The sequence below is a fragment of the Canis lupus genome, chromosome 2 (assembly GCF_011100685.1).
Source record: "Canis lupus familiaris isolate Mischka breed German Shepherd chromosome 2, alternate assembly UU_Cfam_GSD_1.0, whole genome shotgun sequence".
Classification (NCBI taxonomy): Eukaryota; Metazoa; Chordata; class Mammalia; order Carnivora; family Canidae; genus Canis; species Canis lupus.
In genome coordinates, this window is record NC_049223.1 from 47,741,777 (window position 1) to 47,754,411 (window position 12,635).

At 40.1% G+C, this 12,635-nt stretch overlaps 1 long non-coding RNA gene across 1 annotated transcript in view; it reads left to right on the top strand.

The window, feature by feature from the left end:
• The window catches only part of LOC119871109, a 189,150-nt gene that overhangs the window by 174,083 nt on the left and 2,432 nt on the right, over positions 1-12,635 (top strand). Inside the window, exon 8 of the long non-coding RNA XR_005355590.1 lies at positions 9,044-9,139. This is a non-coding gene — a long non-coding RNA (uncharacterized LOC119871109). The remainder of the gene's footprint in view (positions 1-9,043; positions 9,140-12,635) is intronic.

A 12,635-nucleotide genomic window follows, 5' to 3' on the forward strand; every position in this document is an offset into this window, starting at 1 on the left:
GGCTGCGAGCCAGAGTCCCTGCCCAGCTGAAGCTTGTAGGAATGGCTGTAGGGGCTCCATGCCCTCTCCCCTCTACCATTATCATGACAGCAGAGCCAAAAGATCAAGGCATCTACCGCTACTGAGTCACCATATGGAGAACTCCTGCCTCAGGGGTCCCTGGGACCTGTACCAGACTTTGAGCAACAAATGAAATTTTGTTGTATTAAACCAATGAGATTTAGTTGTTTGTGACTTGCAGCTACTCCAGAACCTGGCCTATCCCAATACTCAAGCATTCAAGGGAATCCACTCGTATACACTCTGTAGCACCTCCTGAAATGCTCTCCCATTCTACCCTGGGCTAGAGCCTCTCACTCTCTCAAGCTCCTATCCGGCCCAGCAGTCAGGACCGTGGGCAGTTTTTCCTTCCCTGTCCTCCTTGCTCTCCAGCCCTGTCTCAATTATTTCCTAATTCCACCTCACAAAAGCCCCAGAGCTGGGTTGACAAAGTCAAACTCTATTTAGAAGGCTGAGAATGGGAATAAACTGTGCCTTCAGGGGAAAAAAAAAATCCTGCTAGGATGGGAAAAGAGGTAGAAGTAGTGGAAACACTCACTTGCTGAAAAGTGTTGTCCCCGTCGTATTTATTTTTGGTCCAAAACAGGTATGTTAAGATTTACACCTTAGTGACTTACTCTTACCCATCTTGCCTATTTGGGTTAGTAACATGTTTTATTCTGAAGCACTAGTGCTGATATTCTTTGACCTCCATTATTTCAGAATTATCCGAAGCAATCACCAGAGCCATCATCTATGTGAATAGGCCCTCTAGAGTTGTGCAGTGTACAACCCGCATGACTGTATGGGCACCACATCCACAGCATTTGAAATGTGATATTAAAAGAGCTGAAAAAGCATAGCTCATATAATAAAAACGAATGTAAAAAAAACTAACATAAAAAACCATGCAAACTTTAAAGTATGACTTTTATTCAATTTTTCAACAATATTATTAGTAAAATCCAGAAATGGCCAACATTGAACTAACTAGTGGCTGAGGAGGTTACAAAAAGATGTAAGATATGATCTTGACCCTCAAAATTTTGCCTCTCCATAGAGATACATTCACAAAAAGATTATCATCAGTGGAGGATAACAGTTAATAACATGTGATGATCAAGGCACACTAAAGGAAGACCAGGGAAAAGGTGGGTGTCACGTTAGACCCCAATAGATGTGTGCAAATCAGAAAAAAGGAAAAGAGATGTGTCTTTAAATTTCAGGGTTTGAGCTGCAATGTTTGCTGACAGGACTATAAAAGGAGACTATTTGTCATGGTGTGGGACTAAACTATTTCCAAGGCCACCCAGAACAAACTGGAAGGGATGTCACTCTCATATTTCACAGAAATGCTTGATAGTCACAATTTCACACCAGCCAGTTCCCCTCAAAAAGAGCACTTCTTCATCTGCCTAAACAAAATCATCTAATCAACCCTCATCTAAGTGAGGGTGTAAAAAGTGCATTATGCAGATATGGTCCCTGCCCTCTGGGGGATTACAATCTAAAACCTGCATACCTGGCTCCGACAAGCACAGAGACATAATTAACACAGATAAGGATGAGAAATGTATTTTCTGCAAGCCTCACTGCCAGCAGACAGAACAATTTGTAGTCATCACTGATCTGAGCTGAATTCAAATTAGTGACCCAAAGGCTCCACTGTCTGGGTGTTATTTTCAATCTCCTTAGCTATCCAATCTCCAGAAGTTTCATTTTTCATTCTTACTGTGCAGTCATCATCAAGTACCAAAGGGAAAGACCGCAATCCAGACACACTAAAAATAGCATTCTTGCCTTCTGAAAGCCAGACTCAGATTTATGACAGTTTTAAAATTTGGTTCTTCGTCTTAAAAGTCCAGCGTTCTACAAGAACTGTGCAAAGTAATACCTACCTGGTCTTTAGAGCATGAAACACTGTAACTTGATGCAGTGGGAGATCAGGCCTTTATATAATCCATTTACATTAGGGAGAGATAGCGTTTTCTTTTGCTTGACAGGTTGACGTGCCTTCATGTGTTTTCCACTTAATCAGCAGAATCATTAAGGCACTGAAGGTTTTGATGGTCTCAATAAAAAACATCTATTTCTGTAAGACCTATCACTATAAATAATTTAACAAACATCCCCCCCAAAAAAGACTATAAAAAGAGAGGGAGAATTATTCCTTTGTACTTAAATCACAGAGTACTCTGAAGTTGAGCCAAAGTGAGTCCAGATTTGAAAGGAGGGCAGGCTGATGTCCAGCAACAAATGATAAGGTGAAAATGAAATGCAGATTATAGAAAATTATAATCCAATGTCTGTTTTAAATATATATGTATTTAAATATAAATAATACCTATTTAAATTTATACTGCCATAAAAACAGTCTGGGAGAGTAATATCCATATAAACTGTTAACATGATTAATCGAGAGATGGCTTGTGGCAGGGGGAACTTACACATTCTCTGTGTTTGAATTTTTTACAATAAGCTCACTATATCAGGGAAAAAATGGTATTTCCATTTTAAAATGTATATACACATTTAGACTGTATGTACATAGGTAAACTGATACCAGTGCCAATCAAGCTGGATCGTATATCTCTTTTTGATGAGCTGGATATTGCCACTCAGTTATCAGGCATGGGGTGGCATTAGCCTGGGAATCCATGCTGAGAAGCTAATCTCAGTCAGGAAGAGAGAAACAGTGACTGAAGCCATTGATGAGGGCACTGACTAGCTGATAGGATGTGTCCCCAAAGGGAGGGCCAGCGGTCCACACTGCAGTCCCCAGGGAGAACAGTTATCCACAGAACTGAGTTGTAGATTGGAATCTGGCAAGAAAGCATCTCAGGTCAGTAGTGCAGCCTGGTTTCTAGGTGTACAGAAGCCTCTTGCTGTGGGATCAAGCAGGAAAAGGGTTCATTTGGTTAAAGCAGGACCTCGGCCAGGGGGAGAGAGCAGGCAAGACTTTGAGTCCAGCCCTGCACCAACAGCTGAACTCAGGACAGGACTCTAGTTTCAGCAGAGAATCATAAGAGCCACCAGGAACCAGAGTAGAATCCTAGCCAGGCCCAGGACAGACGGTAGAGGTGAGCAGAGAGCCCATAGCACACTGCAAACCCAGGGCATTTCAGATTCCACATGTTGGTACTGGTGGAAAGAAGGTGCTGTGCTTAGTCCCAGGCTTCATTCTCCTTGATTCAGGGACAGGGCCAGATTCTCAGGGATGAGTATCTAGCTTATGGCAACACCAGGCAGGCAAGAATGATACCAGTACTTTAGACTTGGTCTTTCTTACCAAAATTAAGAGACTTCTCCACTAATTTTCATCAGTTAAGTATAGATAATCTAGTCCCAAGAGTAGTTTTTTTGTTGTTGTTGTTTTGTTTTGCTTTGTTTTGATGTACAAAATCCCCTATTATGAAGGCCAGGACTACCTGCTCAACAGAGGTGAGCTTTTGAGGTCATTAGTTAAGTTATAAGTAGATAAACAAAAGTCCATTTCACAGAATCTTAGATTTTATTGATGCCAAAGGAGCTAGCATATGGTCTTTCTAGTCAACTTCACAAATGACAATCAGAATAAGGAAAGAGGAGGAGAAAGTCCTTCCTCATCCAGTGGCTACAATCTTTCCCTTTTGTTTGCCCCCATTTTCTCAGAAGTCCAATGCCTTCCTACCTTCTCCTTACAAGCTGTCTATGTCTTAGGACATTAAGCTAAATGTGTTTTAGTCCCTGCCCTTTACAGAATCAAGAGATCAAATTAATATAGATCTCATATATAAACAAGGGGAGGAAACAAAGATGGAATACTTTTATACTATAAGCAAATACTATAAGCATTTCAGAGAATCATCATGTACTTTATTTCCCAGGTAAGGAATGCTGGATGACAGAGAAAGGGCTAAAGCAGCCCTATAGGATCATTTATTTCTGGGGCATCTCTCCAGATCACTACTGTTATGGAGAGAGATTCAAAATAGCCCCAGATTCCAACTGAAATGATCCTCAACACAGGTTTGATTATAATCCAAAGACTCTCAAAATCAAATATTAAATTTGCTGTAGTGGTACCATGATTTTCATACCATGCTTCTTTAGGAGATGAGTATTCTACTAAAAATAGAAAAATGTTTCTCCCCCTTTCCAATTCTCAGGGGGGAATATATTCCCCGGACAGAGTTTTCTCAGTTTTAACATTTTCTTTCATAAATATTTCTTAGTTTTTTGGTATCAGTGGAGGCTAAGCCCATAGCAGAGAAGTCTAGGAGAATTGGAGTCACAGAGGAGACATGATCTCACCCAAAGTGGGTAGAGGATGAGTGAGTGGGCTGGGGCTGGGGAGAAGGGAGGAGAAATACCCTGCCCCTTCTCCTTCCCTCTCTGTCTACAATCTCCTGCCTTGGCTTCTTGTTGGCCAAACCCAACAGAAACCAGCTGTCACAAGAACCTGAGAAACTAGCCTTCAGGGATGCATCTTTTGAGTAACAAAGCAGAGCAGGGAAAAGCAATAAATGAATCTTAAGGCCAAGAGGGCAGTGTATGGCATCTGATTTAGGAAGATTTTACAGATTAGTTATGATATGTTTAAAATAATACCAATACTTAATGGAGAAAACCTGAGAACCCTTCCCCTAGGATCAAGAACAAGACAAGGATGTCCACTCTCACCACTTCTATTCAACATAATACTGGAAGTCCTAGACACAGCAGTCAGACAAGAAAAAGAAGGAAAAGGCATCCAAATTTGTAAGGAAGAAATAAAACTTTCACTATTTGCATTTGACAAGATACTATATATAGAAAACCCTAAAGACTCCACTAAAAAGCCTCTAGAGCTCATAAATGAATTCAGAAAGGTCACAGAATACATAATCAATATACAGAAGTTTGTTGCATTTTTGGACACTAATAATGAAGTAGCAGAAAAAAGAAATAATAATCCCACCTAAAATTGTACCAAAAATAGTAAAATACCTAGGAATAAACTTAACTAAGGAAGTGAAAGATCTGTACTCTGGAACTATAAAGTATTGATAAAAGAAATTAAAGATGACACAAACAAATGGAAAGATATTCCATGCTCATGGATTGGGAGAACAAATATTGTTAAAATGTCCATACTACCCAAAGTAATCTACAGATTGAATGTAATTCCTACCAAATACCAATAGCATTTTTCACAGAACTAAAACAAAGAATCCTAAAATGTGTGTGGAACCACAAATGACCCTGAATAGCCAAAGCAATCTTGAAAAAGAAGAACCAACCTGAAGGTATCACAACTCCAGATTTCAAGATACTCTAAAAAGCAGTAGTAATCAAAATAGCATAGTACTTAGTACAAAGACATACATGTAGATCAATGGAACAGGATAGAAAACCCAGAAACAAATCTACAATTAATATGGTTAATTAATTTTTTACAAAGGACACTAGAGTATATAATGGGAAAACAAATGGTGTTGGGAAAACTGAACAGCTACAGGAAAGAACGAAACTAGTCTACTTTCTTACATGATACATCAAAATAAACTAAAAATGGCTTAAAGACCTATATGTGAGACCTGAAACTGTAAAAATCCTAGAGGAGAGCATAGGTAGTAATGTCTCTGACATTGGCCACAGCGACATTTTTCTAGGTATGTCTCCTCAGGCAAGGGAAACAAAAGCAAAAGTAAATTATTGAGACTACATCAAAATAAGAAGCTTCTGTACAGCAATGGAAATAATCAACAAAACTAAAACCACCCTACTGAAAGGGAGAAGATATTTGCAATTGGCATATCCAATATAGTTAGTATCAAAATATGTAAAGAAATTACACAACTCAGCACCAAAAACCCAAATAATCTGATTAAAATGGGCAGAAGACATGAACAGACATTTCTTTGAAGAAGACATACAAAGGGTTTACAGACACATGAAAAGATGCTCAATATCAGTAATCATCAGAGGAATGCAAATCAAAACCATAATGAGATATCACCTCACACCTGTCAGAATGGCTAAAATCAAAAACAAGAAAGAACAAGTGTTGGCGAGGATGTGGAGAAAAAGGAGCCCTCATGTGCTGTTGGTGGGATTGCAAACCAGTACAGCCGCTCTGGAAAACAGTATTGAGCTTCCTCAAAAACTTAAGAATAGAGGGGCACCTGGGTGGCTCAGTCAGTTAACCATCCGACTCTTGATCTCAGCCCAGGTCTTGATCTCAGGGTTGTGAGTTCGAGCTCCACATTAGGCTCCAGGTTGGATGTGGCGTTGACTTTTTTAAAAATTTTAAAAATAGAATTATCATATGATTCAGTAATTCCACTACTGGACATTACCCAAAGAATACAAAAACACTAATTTTAAAAGATATATGCCCCTCTATGTTTTCTGTAGCTTTATTTCCATTATCCATAGATAAATGGATAAAGAAGATGTGGTATATATACAACGGAGGTTTGCTTAGGCATAAAAAAGGATGAAATCTTGCCATTTGCAGTAACATGGATGGATCTAGAGATTATAATGCTAAGTGAAATAAGCCAGTTGGGGAAAAATAAATACCATATGATTTTACTCTTACATGGAATTTAAGAAACAAAACAAAGAAAAAAATAGACAACCCAAGAAACAGACTCTTAACTCTAGGGAACAAACCAATTGTTACAGAGGGGAGGAGTGTGGGATGGATGAAATAGATGTAGATGATTAAAAGTACACTTATTGTGATGAGCACTGAGTACTATATAGAATTGTTGAATTACTATATTGTACACCTGAAACTAATATAACACTCTATGTTAATTACGCTAGAATTAATTTTTTAAAATTTATTATCATTTCTGGCTAGTGCCTGCTATGCTTCCATAACATCCAGGATGTGTTTGAGCATGACTGTTGGATCTATTTAGCAAGCGAAGACACAGTGTTATATAACACTGGTTTCATACTGTGCTCTGTAGACCCAGAGGTTCCAGGGAGCTCTCCTGCAGCTGTCATATAGGTAGGGTGGACTGAGCACAACCAGCTCCAACTTCTGTCTCTCCTGAAGCCACAGCAGTGTTGCTTTTTATCTATTTTACATACTGGGTCTCTGTAGGATTTTGCTTGAACCAAATGCCTCTCCACTTACACAGATAGAAATTCACTGGCATATCAAGTTGCTGCTAAGAAGTATCTCAATGATCACACTTCATTTTTTTCCTTTAGTTTGTTATGATATTGATTTCTTGCCTATGTTTTATACTCTACCACATTTATAGACTAAATATAAATACAGGCCACCCCCAGCTGAGACTGTGTGTACATATGCAGTTATGAGCCAACTGTGTGGAATTCTAAATGCTTTTTCCCAAAATAATATCATCCAGGTACGTAGAACCTGAAACCAGCCCATATACCACTTAACCATAATGAGTCTTAAATAGGATTCTATGCTAGCAATAAATAAATTAGAATATGGGTGATATTTATAAATAAAATTCCAAAGGAAAAATGTATTCCAGTTTCCCACTGGAAATGTAGGAAATCCATCTCATCCTCCTAATGTAGGATCTGAGGCTTCTCTTTTCACACCTTCTGCATTTTTCAAAGTCATAGAGTTTGAAACTATCAAATGCTGACAAAGATGAAGCAAAAAACTCTTGTAGATTACTTGGGGGAATAAGTAGAAACAAATATAACTGTGTTTGTCTGGGTCTTTAGAGAAGCAGATGCCAAGACTAGATTAAACGTATAAGAATTTTATTAGGGGAATGTCCTGAGAAAAAAAATGGAGAGAGCCAAGGAAGGCTGAGAGAGCCATCAGACCTTGATGCCGCCTGATGTCAGTGAAGGGAGAGAGAGAGGGTGGTGTGAGTATCGGAGATCGTGTGTGTGTGTGTGTGTGTGTGTGTGTGTGTGTGTTCTAATACACCCTATTGATTCTGTTTCTCTGGAGAGCCTAATACAGGACCCATCAATGACATTACAGATACAGAAGGGGCTCAGAGAAAGGGATTAAAGAGTTTGGTAAAAAGATTTATTCGAAGACAGAGGTTTTCTTGCTGTGAGTCCCAGCTTCCCCTTCAGGGAAGACATAAGATGTATAACCTCCTACTTCAAGGAATGAGGAGGGCTTCAAGGGAACCTCCCAGAGAGCTTTGAAATGTGTTGTCTGAACCAGGGGACACTGACAGCTGGTGCCTGAATCTGATAAAGCTAGCGTGGACCATGGAGTGGGTTTGACAACTGGCCCGCTTCCACTTAGAGAGCAGAAGGGCTGACTGACAAACCCACTCCTTCAGTGGGGGTTCCAGGAAAGGCTTTTGGCAATGGAATGAGCCTGATCTCCCAGAGGTTGACACCTCTGGAATCAAAAGACTCAGCAAGGGGAGCTGTCACACTACCACTCATCCTCAATTGCAAACCCAACAGGGAGAGATGGACCATGCACAGGGATACTGCTTTACCACCCTGAAGGAGTAGTAGAGGCTTACTTCCTCATCTCTGCACCATCTCTCCCCTCCCCACAGCCCCGCCCATCAGTGACTCACAACTTAGCCAATGAGAAGCCACTATACTTCCAATTCCTGATTTTGTTCAATGGACTTTTTGTTTGTAACAGCTTTCCCAATTTCCCCTTTTCCTTTCTTTACAAAAGAACACTCCTCTCCTGTGTTCTCTGGATTTGACTATGGTTTTGCTATAGCATCCATGTTTTGGATTGAAATTCTCTGCTGTTCCTTAATAAACTCATCTTTGCTGATAAAATAACTAGCAGTTTTTGAATGGGAAAAAAATCAGAGGAAGGCAAACCATGAGGGATTCTTAAACTTTGGGAAACAAACTGAAGGTTGCTGGAGGGGAGGTGATGGGATGGTTTAACTGGGTGATGGGCATTAAGGAGGGCATGTGATTTGATAAGCACTGTGCGTTATATGCAACGGATGAATTATTGAAAACTACATCCAAAACTAATGATGTACTATATGTTGGCAAATTGAATTTAAATTAAAAAAAAACTAGCTGTCTTACTTTTAAGGTTAACATTACTTGATGATCAGAGGTGGGATCCAGAGGAGACCCCCAACAACTCCAAGGCTGGTAAGCAAACAGATGACTCTACCTACAGAGCCAGGTGGGTTCACTGCTTTCTTCCCGACTTTGGGGTTTGAGAGTGAGGTTTCCCCAGATTTCAAGCTCCACGTTTGTGTGTTAACTCTTTGGGCTTTATTGAGGACCTCTTTTAAGGCTCTGGTGATGTTTTTATCTCTGAGAGCACTCCTCTGGCCTTCATTCTGTCTCCATTTTGAAATTGGACTGTACTTGATGGAACTGTGCCAGCCTTTGGTCTGATTCTTTCTGGAACCATGCTGATCCTGTTGAAACTGGTGTTTAGGAATTTCTCTCTGGTCTAGAGAAAAACCTCTAAGAAATGGGATTTCAGTCATTAAAATACTTTGAGTGGCCCCCTCCTGACCCTCACTGGGCCTCTGGCTGGGTTTATGTGCAAAAACTATGGCCCCTCTGCATGGACATTTATAATTAAGTGAACTGACTCAACCAAAAGTTAGAACTTCAATGGCCATTTTAGGGAACTTTTGGTCTCCCCAAACTTGTTTTACCCATAATTAAATTAGAAAGCCACAGTTCTAAAACAAACATACAAAAAAAACTGAATGGGATACCCAGTGTGATAGTACCTTGAAGCACCTTGAAGCTTCTAGGTGCTTTCAGGGTTCTAAGTTTGCCTCTTTGCAAAATACAATTTCTAAACTAACTGAGGCAAATAGACAATTGAAAGGAGTCAAAATGGCTCTGGGTCCTCTTTTTTCCCTCCTCCATTTTCTTTGTTGGCAGACACCTTGTGCTCAGACGACTCCTCCAGTGCTCTTTCCCCGTATTCCCTCTCCTGAACTTCTCTTTTCCTCCATATCTCTCCCTGCTCCCTCCTCTCCTGACCCTATTAAAACCTGCCTCTTTAAAGCTAAGTCAATAAACCTCAAGCTTCTGATGTTCCCAGGACTAGGGCCAAACTATAAGCCATAGTCAAAGGGTTTTCTAAGTGACTGAGGACCCCCCCAGAGATTTGTTGAAGAATTTACCATTGCTGTTTGCACTAACCAGTTTGGTTTCTCAGATTTCTATCAGTCCACGTGCTTATTGGTGAGGACCAGGGCAAACATTGGATGAAAACAGCTGAAAAGGAACATCCTGAAGGAGATTTTGAGAAGCAAATCCCTAACTTTTGTCAAGATGGTAGAGCACTCACTGGAAATCTCCACCAAGCAGTTACCATAGCTTTTCCCAAGCCTGCTGCTTCAAACAGAATTCAGGCTTGCTCACAAAAGTCTGATGAACTTGTTAATAACTATTACGATTGACTCCAGTTTGTCTTTAAGAAGGATTCTGGTCTTCCTTTACCTGTTGGATACACCCCACTAGCATTTATTTCTATGTCTATTAACGGGCTGAACTGGGATCCTTCACTTTTAATTAAAAGGACTGGGATAGATTGGGAAACTGCTGCTCCGGATTTAGTTTATATGGCAAACTGGCTGGCTCACAACCTGAGTCGCTTAAAACAAAGATCGATAAAATTCTGTTTTCAACTCTAGCAAATGAAAGCCCCCAAACCAAACTAAAAACCTTCTAGTTTAGGGTATTATTGCAAAGAGCCAGCAAATTAAAAAAAAAAAAAAGATTGTTAACAGATTTATATGCACCAGGTAGGTGCCTTTGGCCCCCTAGTCAGTCTTTCCAGTGAACTCCCCAAGTTCCCAATGTCAGATCCTGGACAGGGGCTCTTCCCACTACTCCCTCTCAATCAGCTCAGCTCTCCAGATTGAAAATTAATCTCTCTGTGTCCTTCTTGACACCTGAGCTACACTCTGGGGGCTCAACCCCACTGCTCTAAAGCGGCCCCTGCTCTGGAGGATAAAAACAGTTCAGATAGTTAGGGTCTCTAATAAACCTCAGTAGGTTCCTGCCTCTGAAACTAGTTCCTTCTGTCTAAACCTTCTGAGAGATACACACCATTTTCCCCTTGGTTCTTCTGCCTCTATTCACTTATTGAGCTGAAGTGTCTTAGAAAATTATCAGGCCAGAATTTCTTTCTCCCAAAAGGAGGAAATAATTCTAGAATTTGACAATAGTAATCAAAATAGCCAACCAGGGGAAATAAATGCCCTTCGGCATCTTTTCTATGCTCTATCTCTGACAGCACTATAACTGAGTCTGGGGACACTGGTCATTTCTTCCTCTTGGGTCAGCTACCATCCTCTTTATGCAAAATTTTCAATTGACATCAGCAGAATCCTGAGCGCATTCCCCCACCAAGTTTCAAAGAGATCCCTCAAAACCTCTCTCCAGAATGAATCAATACCCTGTAAATAAAGAAGCCCTTCAAGGCTCAGAGCCTCCCTACTAGTCCTTGTAATACACCTGTTTTACCTGTAAAAAAAAAACCAATGGCAAAGGATGGAGTTTTGTCCAGAGCCTCCAAGCAGCAAAGAATACTGTAACCCCTCGGCACTCTGTCATTCCCAGCTCCTGTGTACTACCAAATATCCTTTTGCACTAAAAGCAAAATTTTCAGTGTAATTGATCCATGCAATGCAGTTGTAGTATTCCAGTTGATAAGAATAGCCAATATCCTTTTTGCTTTAACTTGGGAAGAATGAAAGTATGCCTGGACAGTAATGTCCTACAGTTTCACAAAGGGTCCTGACTTTTCACAAACCTTAGAACCTGATTTGGATGATAGCAGGTTTTCATCAGGCTCTACGGTGTTGCAATGCACAGATGACTTGCTTTTCTGCTCCCCTTTCTTAAACCCCTTTTTGGTAAGACAGCATCCACCTGTTAAAACTTCTGGCCTTAAAGGGACAGGAAGTGTCCAAAGAGAATTAGAAGTTTGTTCAAACTCAGATTAGATACCAGGAGCAGAGCATATAATCTTGAAATAAGGACTACATTTGGACTCAGAATTCCTCTAACTAATGCAGATTTTCACGGTGTACTGATGGTTCTTATTTAAAGGATGAAAATGGTAAATATGGTGGTGACTATGCTGTTGCAATTGCAACCCCTTTTGAAGCCCCTAAACAATACCTTTACATTTTGGCTACTTCAATTTAATGCGCTGAGTTTTGACTCAAATTTGTGCTTTAGTGGAGGATAAAACTACAGACATTTACAGCAATAGTTGGTATACCTTTGGGGTTGTTCATGACTTTGAAATATTATGGAAACAATGAAGTATCTTTACATGTACTGAGAATAAAAATTATAAGTGGTTTTTACATCCAAAGTATTAGATGCCATACTCTGGCTGCTCTAGCCACTCTGCTTTTATTGACTGCTCTAGGGTCCTGGGCATTCCAGACTTAGCTCCCTGGGGGCCAAAGTCATTCACCTTCTTGATATTTCCACAAAAATGCTGCTCTCGAAACCAATAGCCAGACTTCTGTCATGATCCAAAGGGATGTTCTCCCAGATAATAATTTTGGAAAAATTGACCCAAGAGAAGGAAAGCCAGTACTAAAAATCTAATGATTGTTGGCTTGATAAAAAGAGAACTCTGGTTGGGACCAAATAACAATCTGGCCCTTTCAGAAATTCTAAAATTCTCA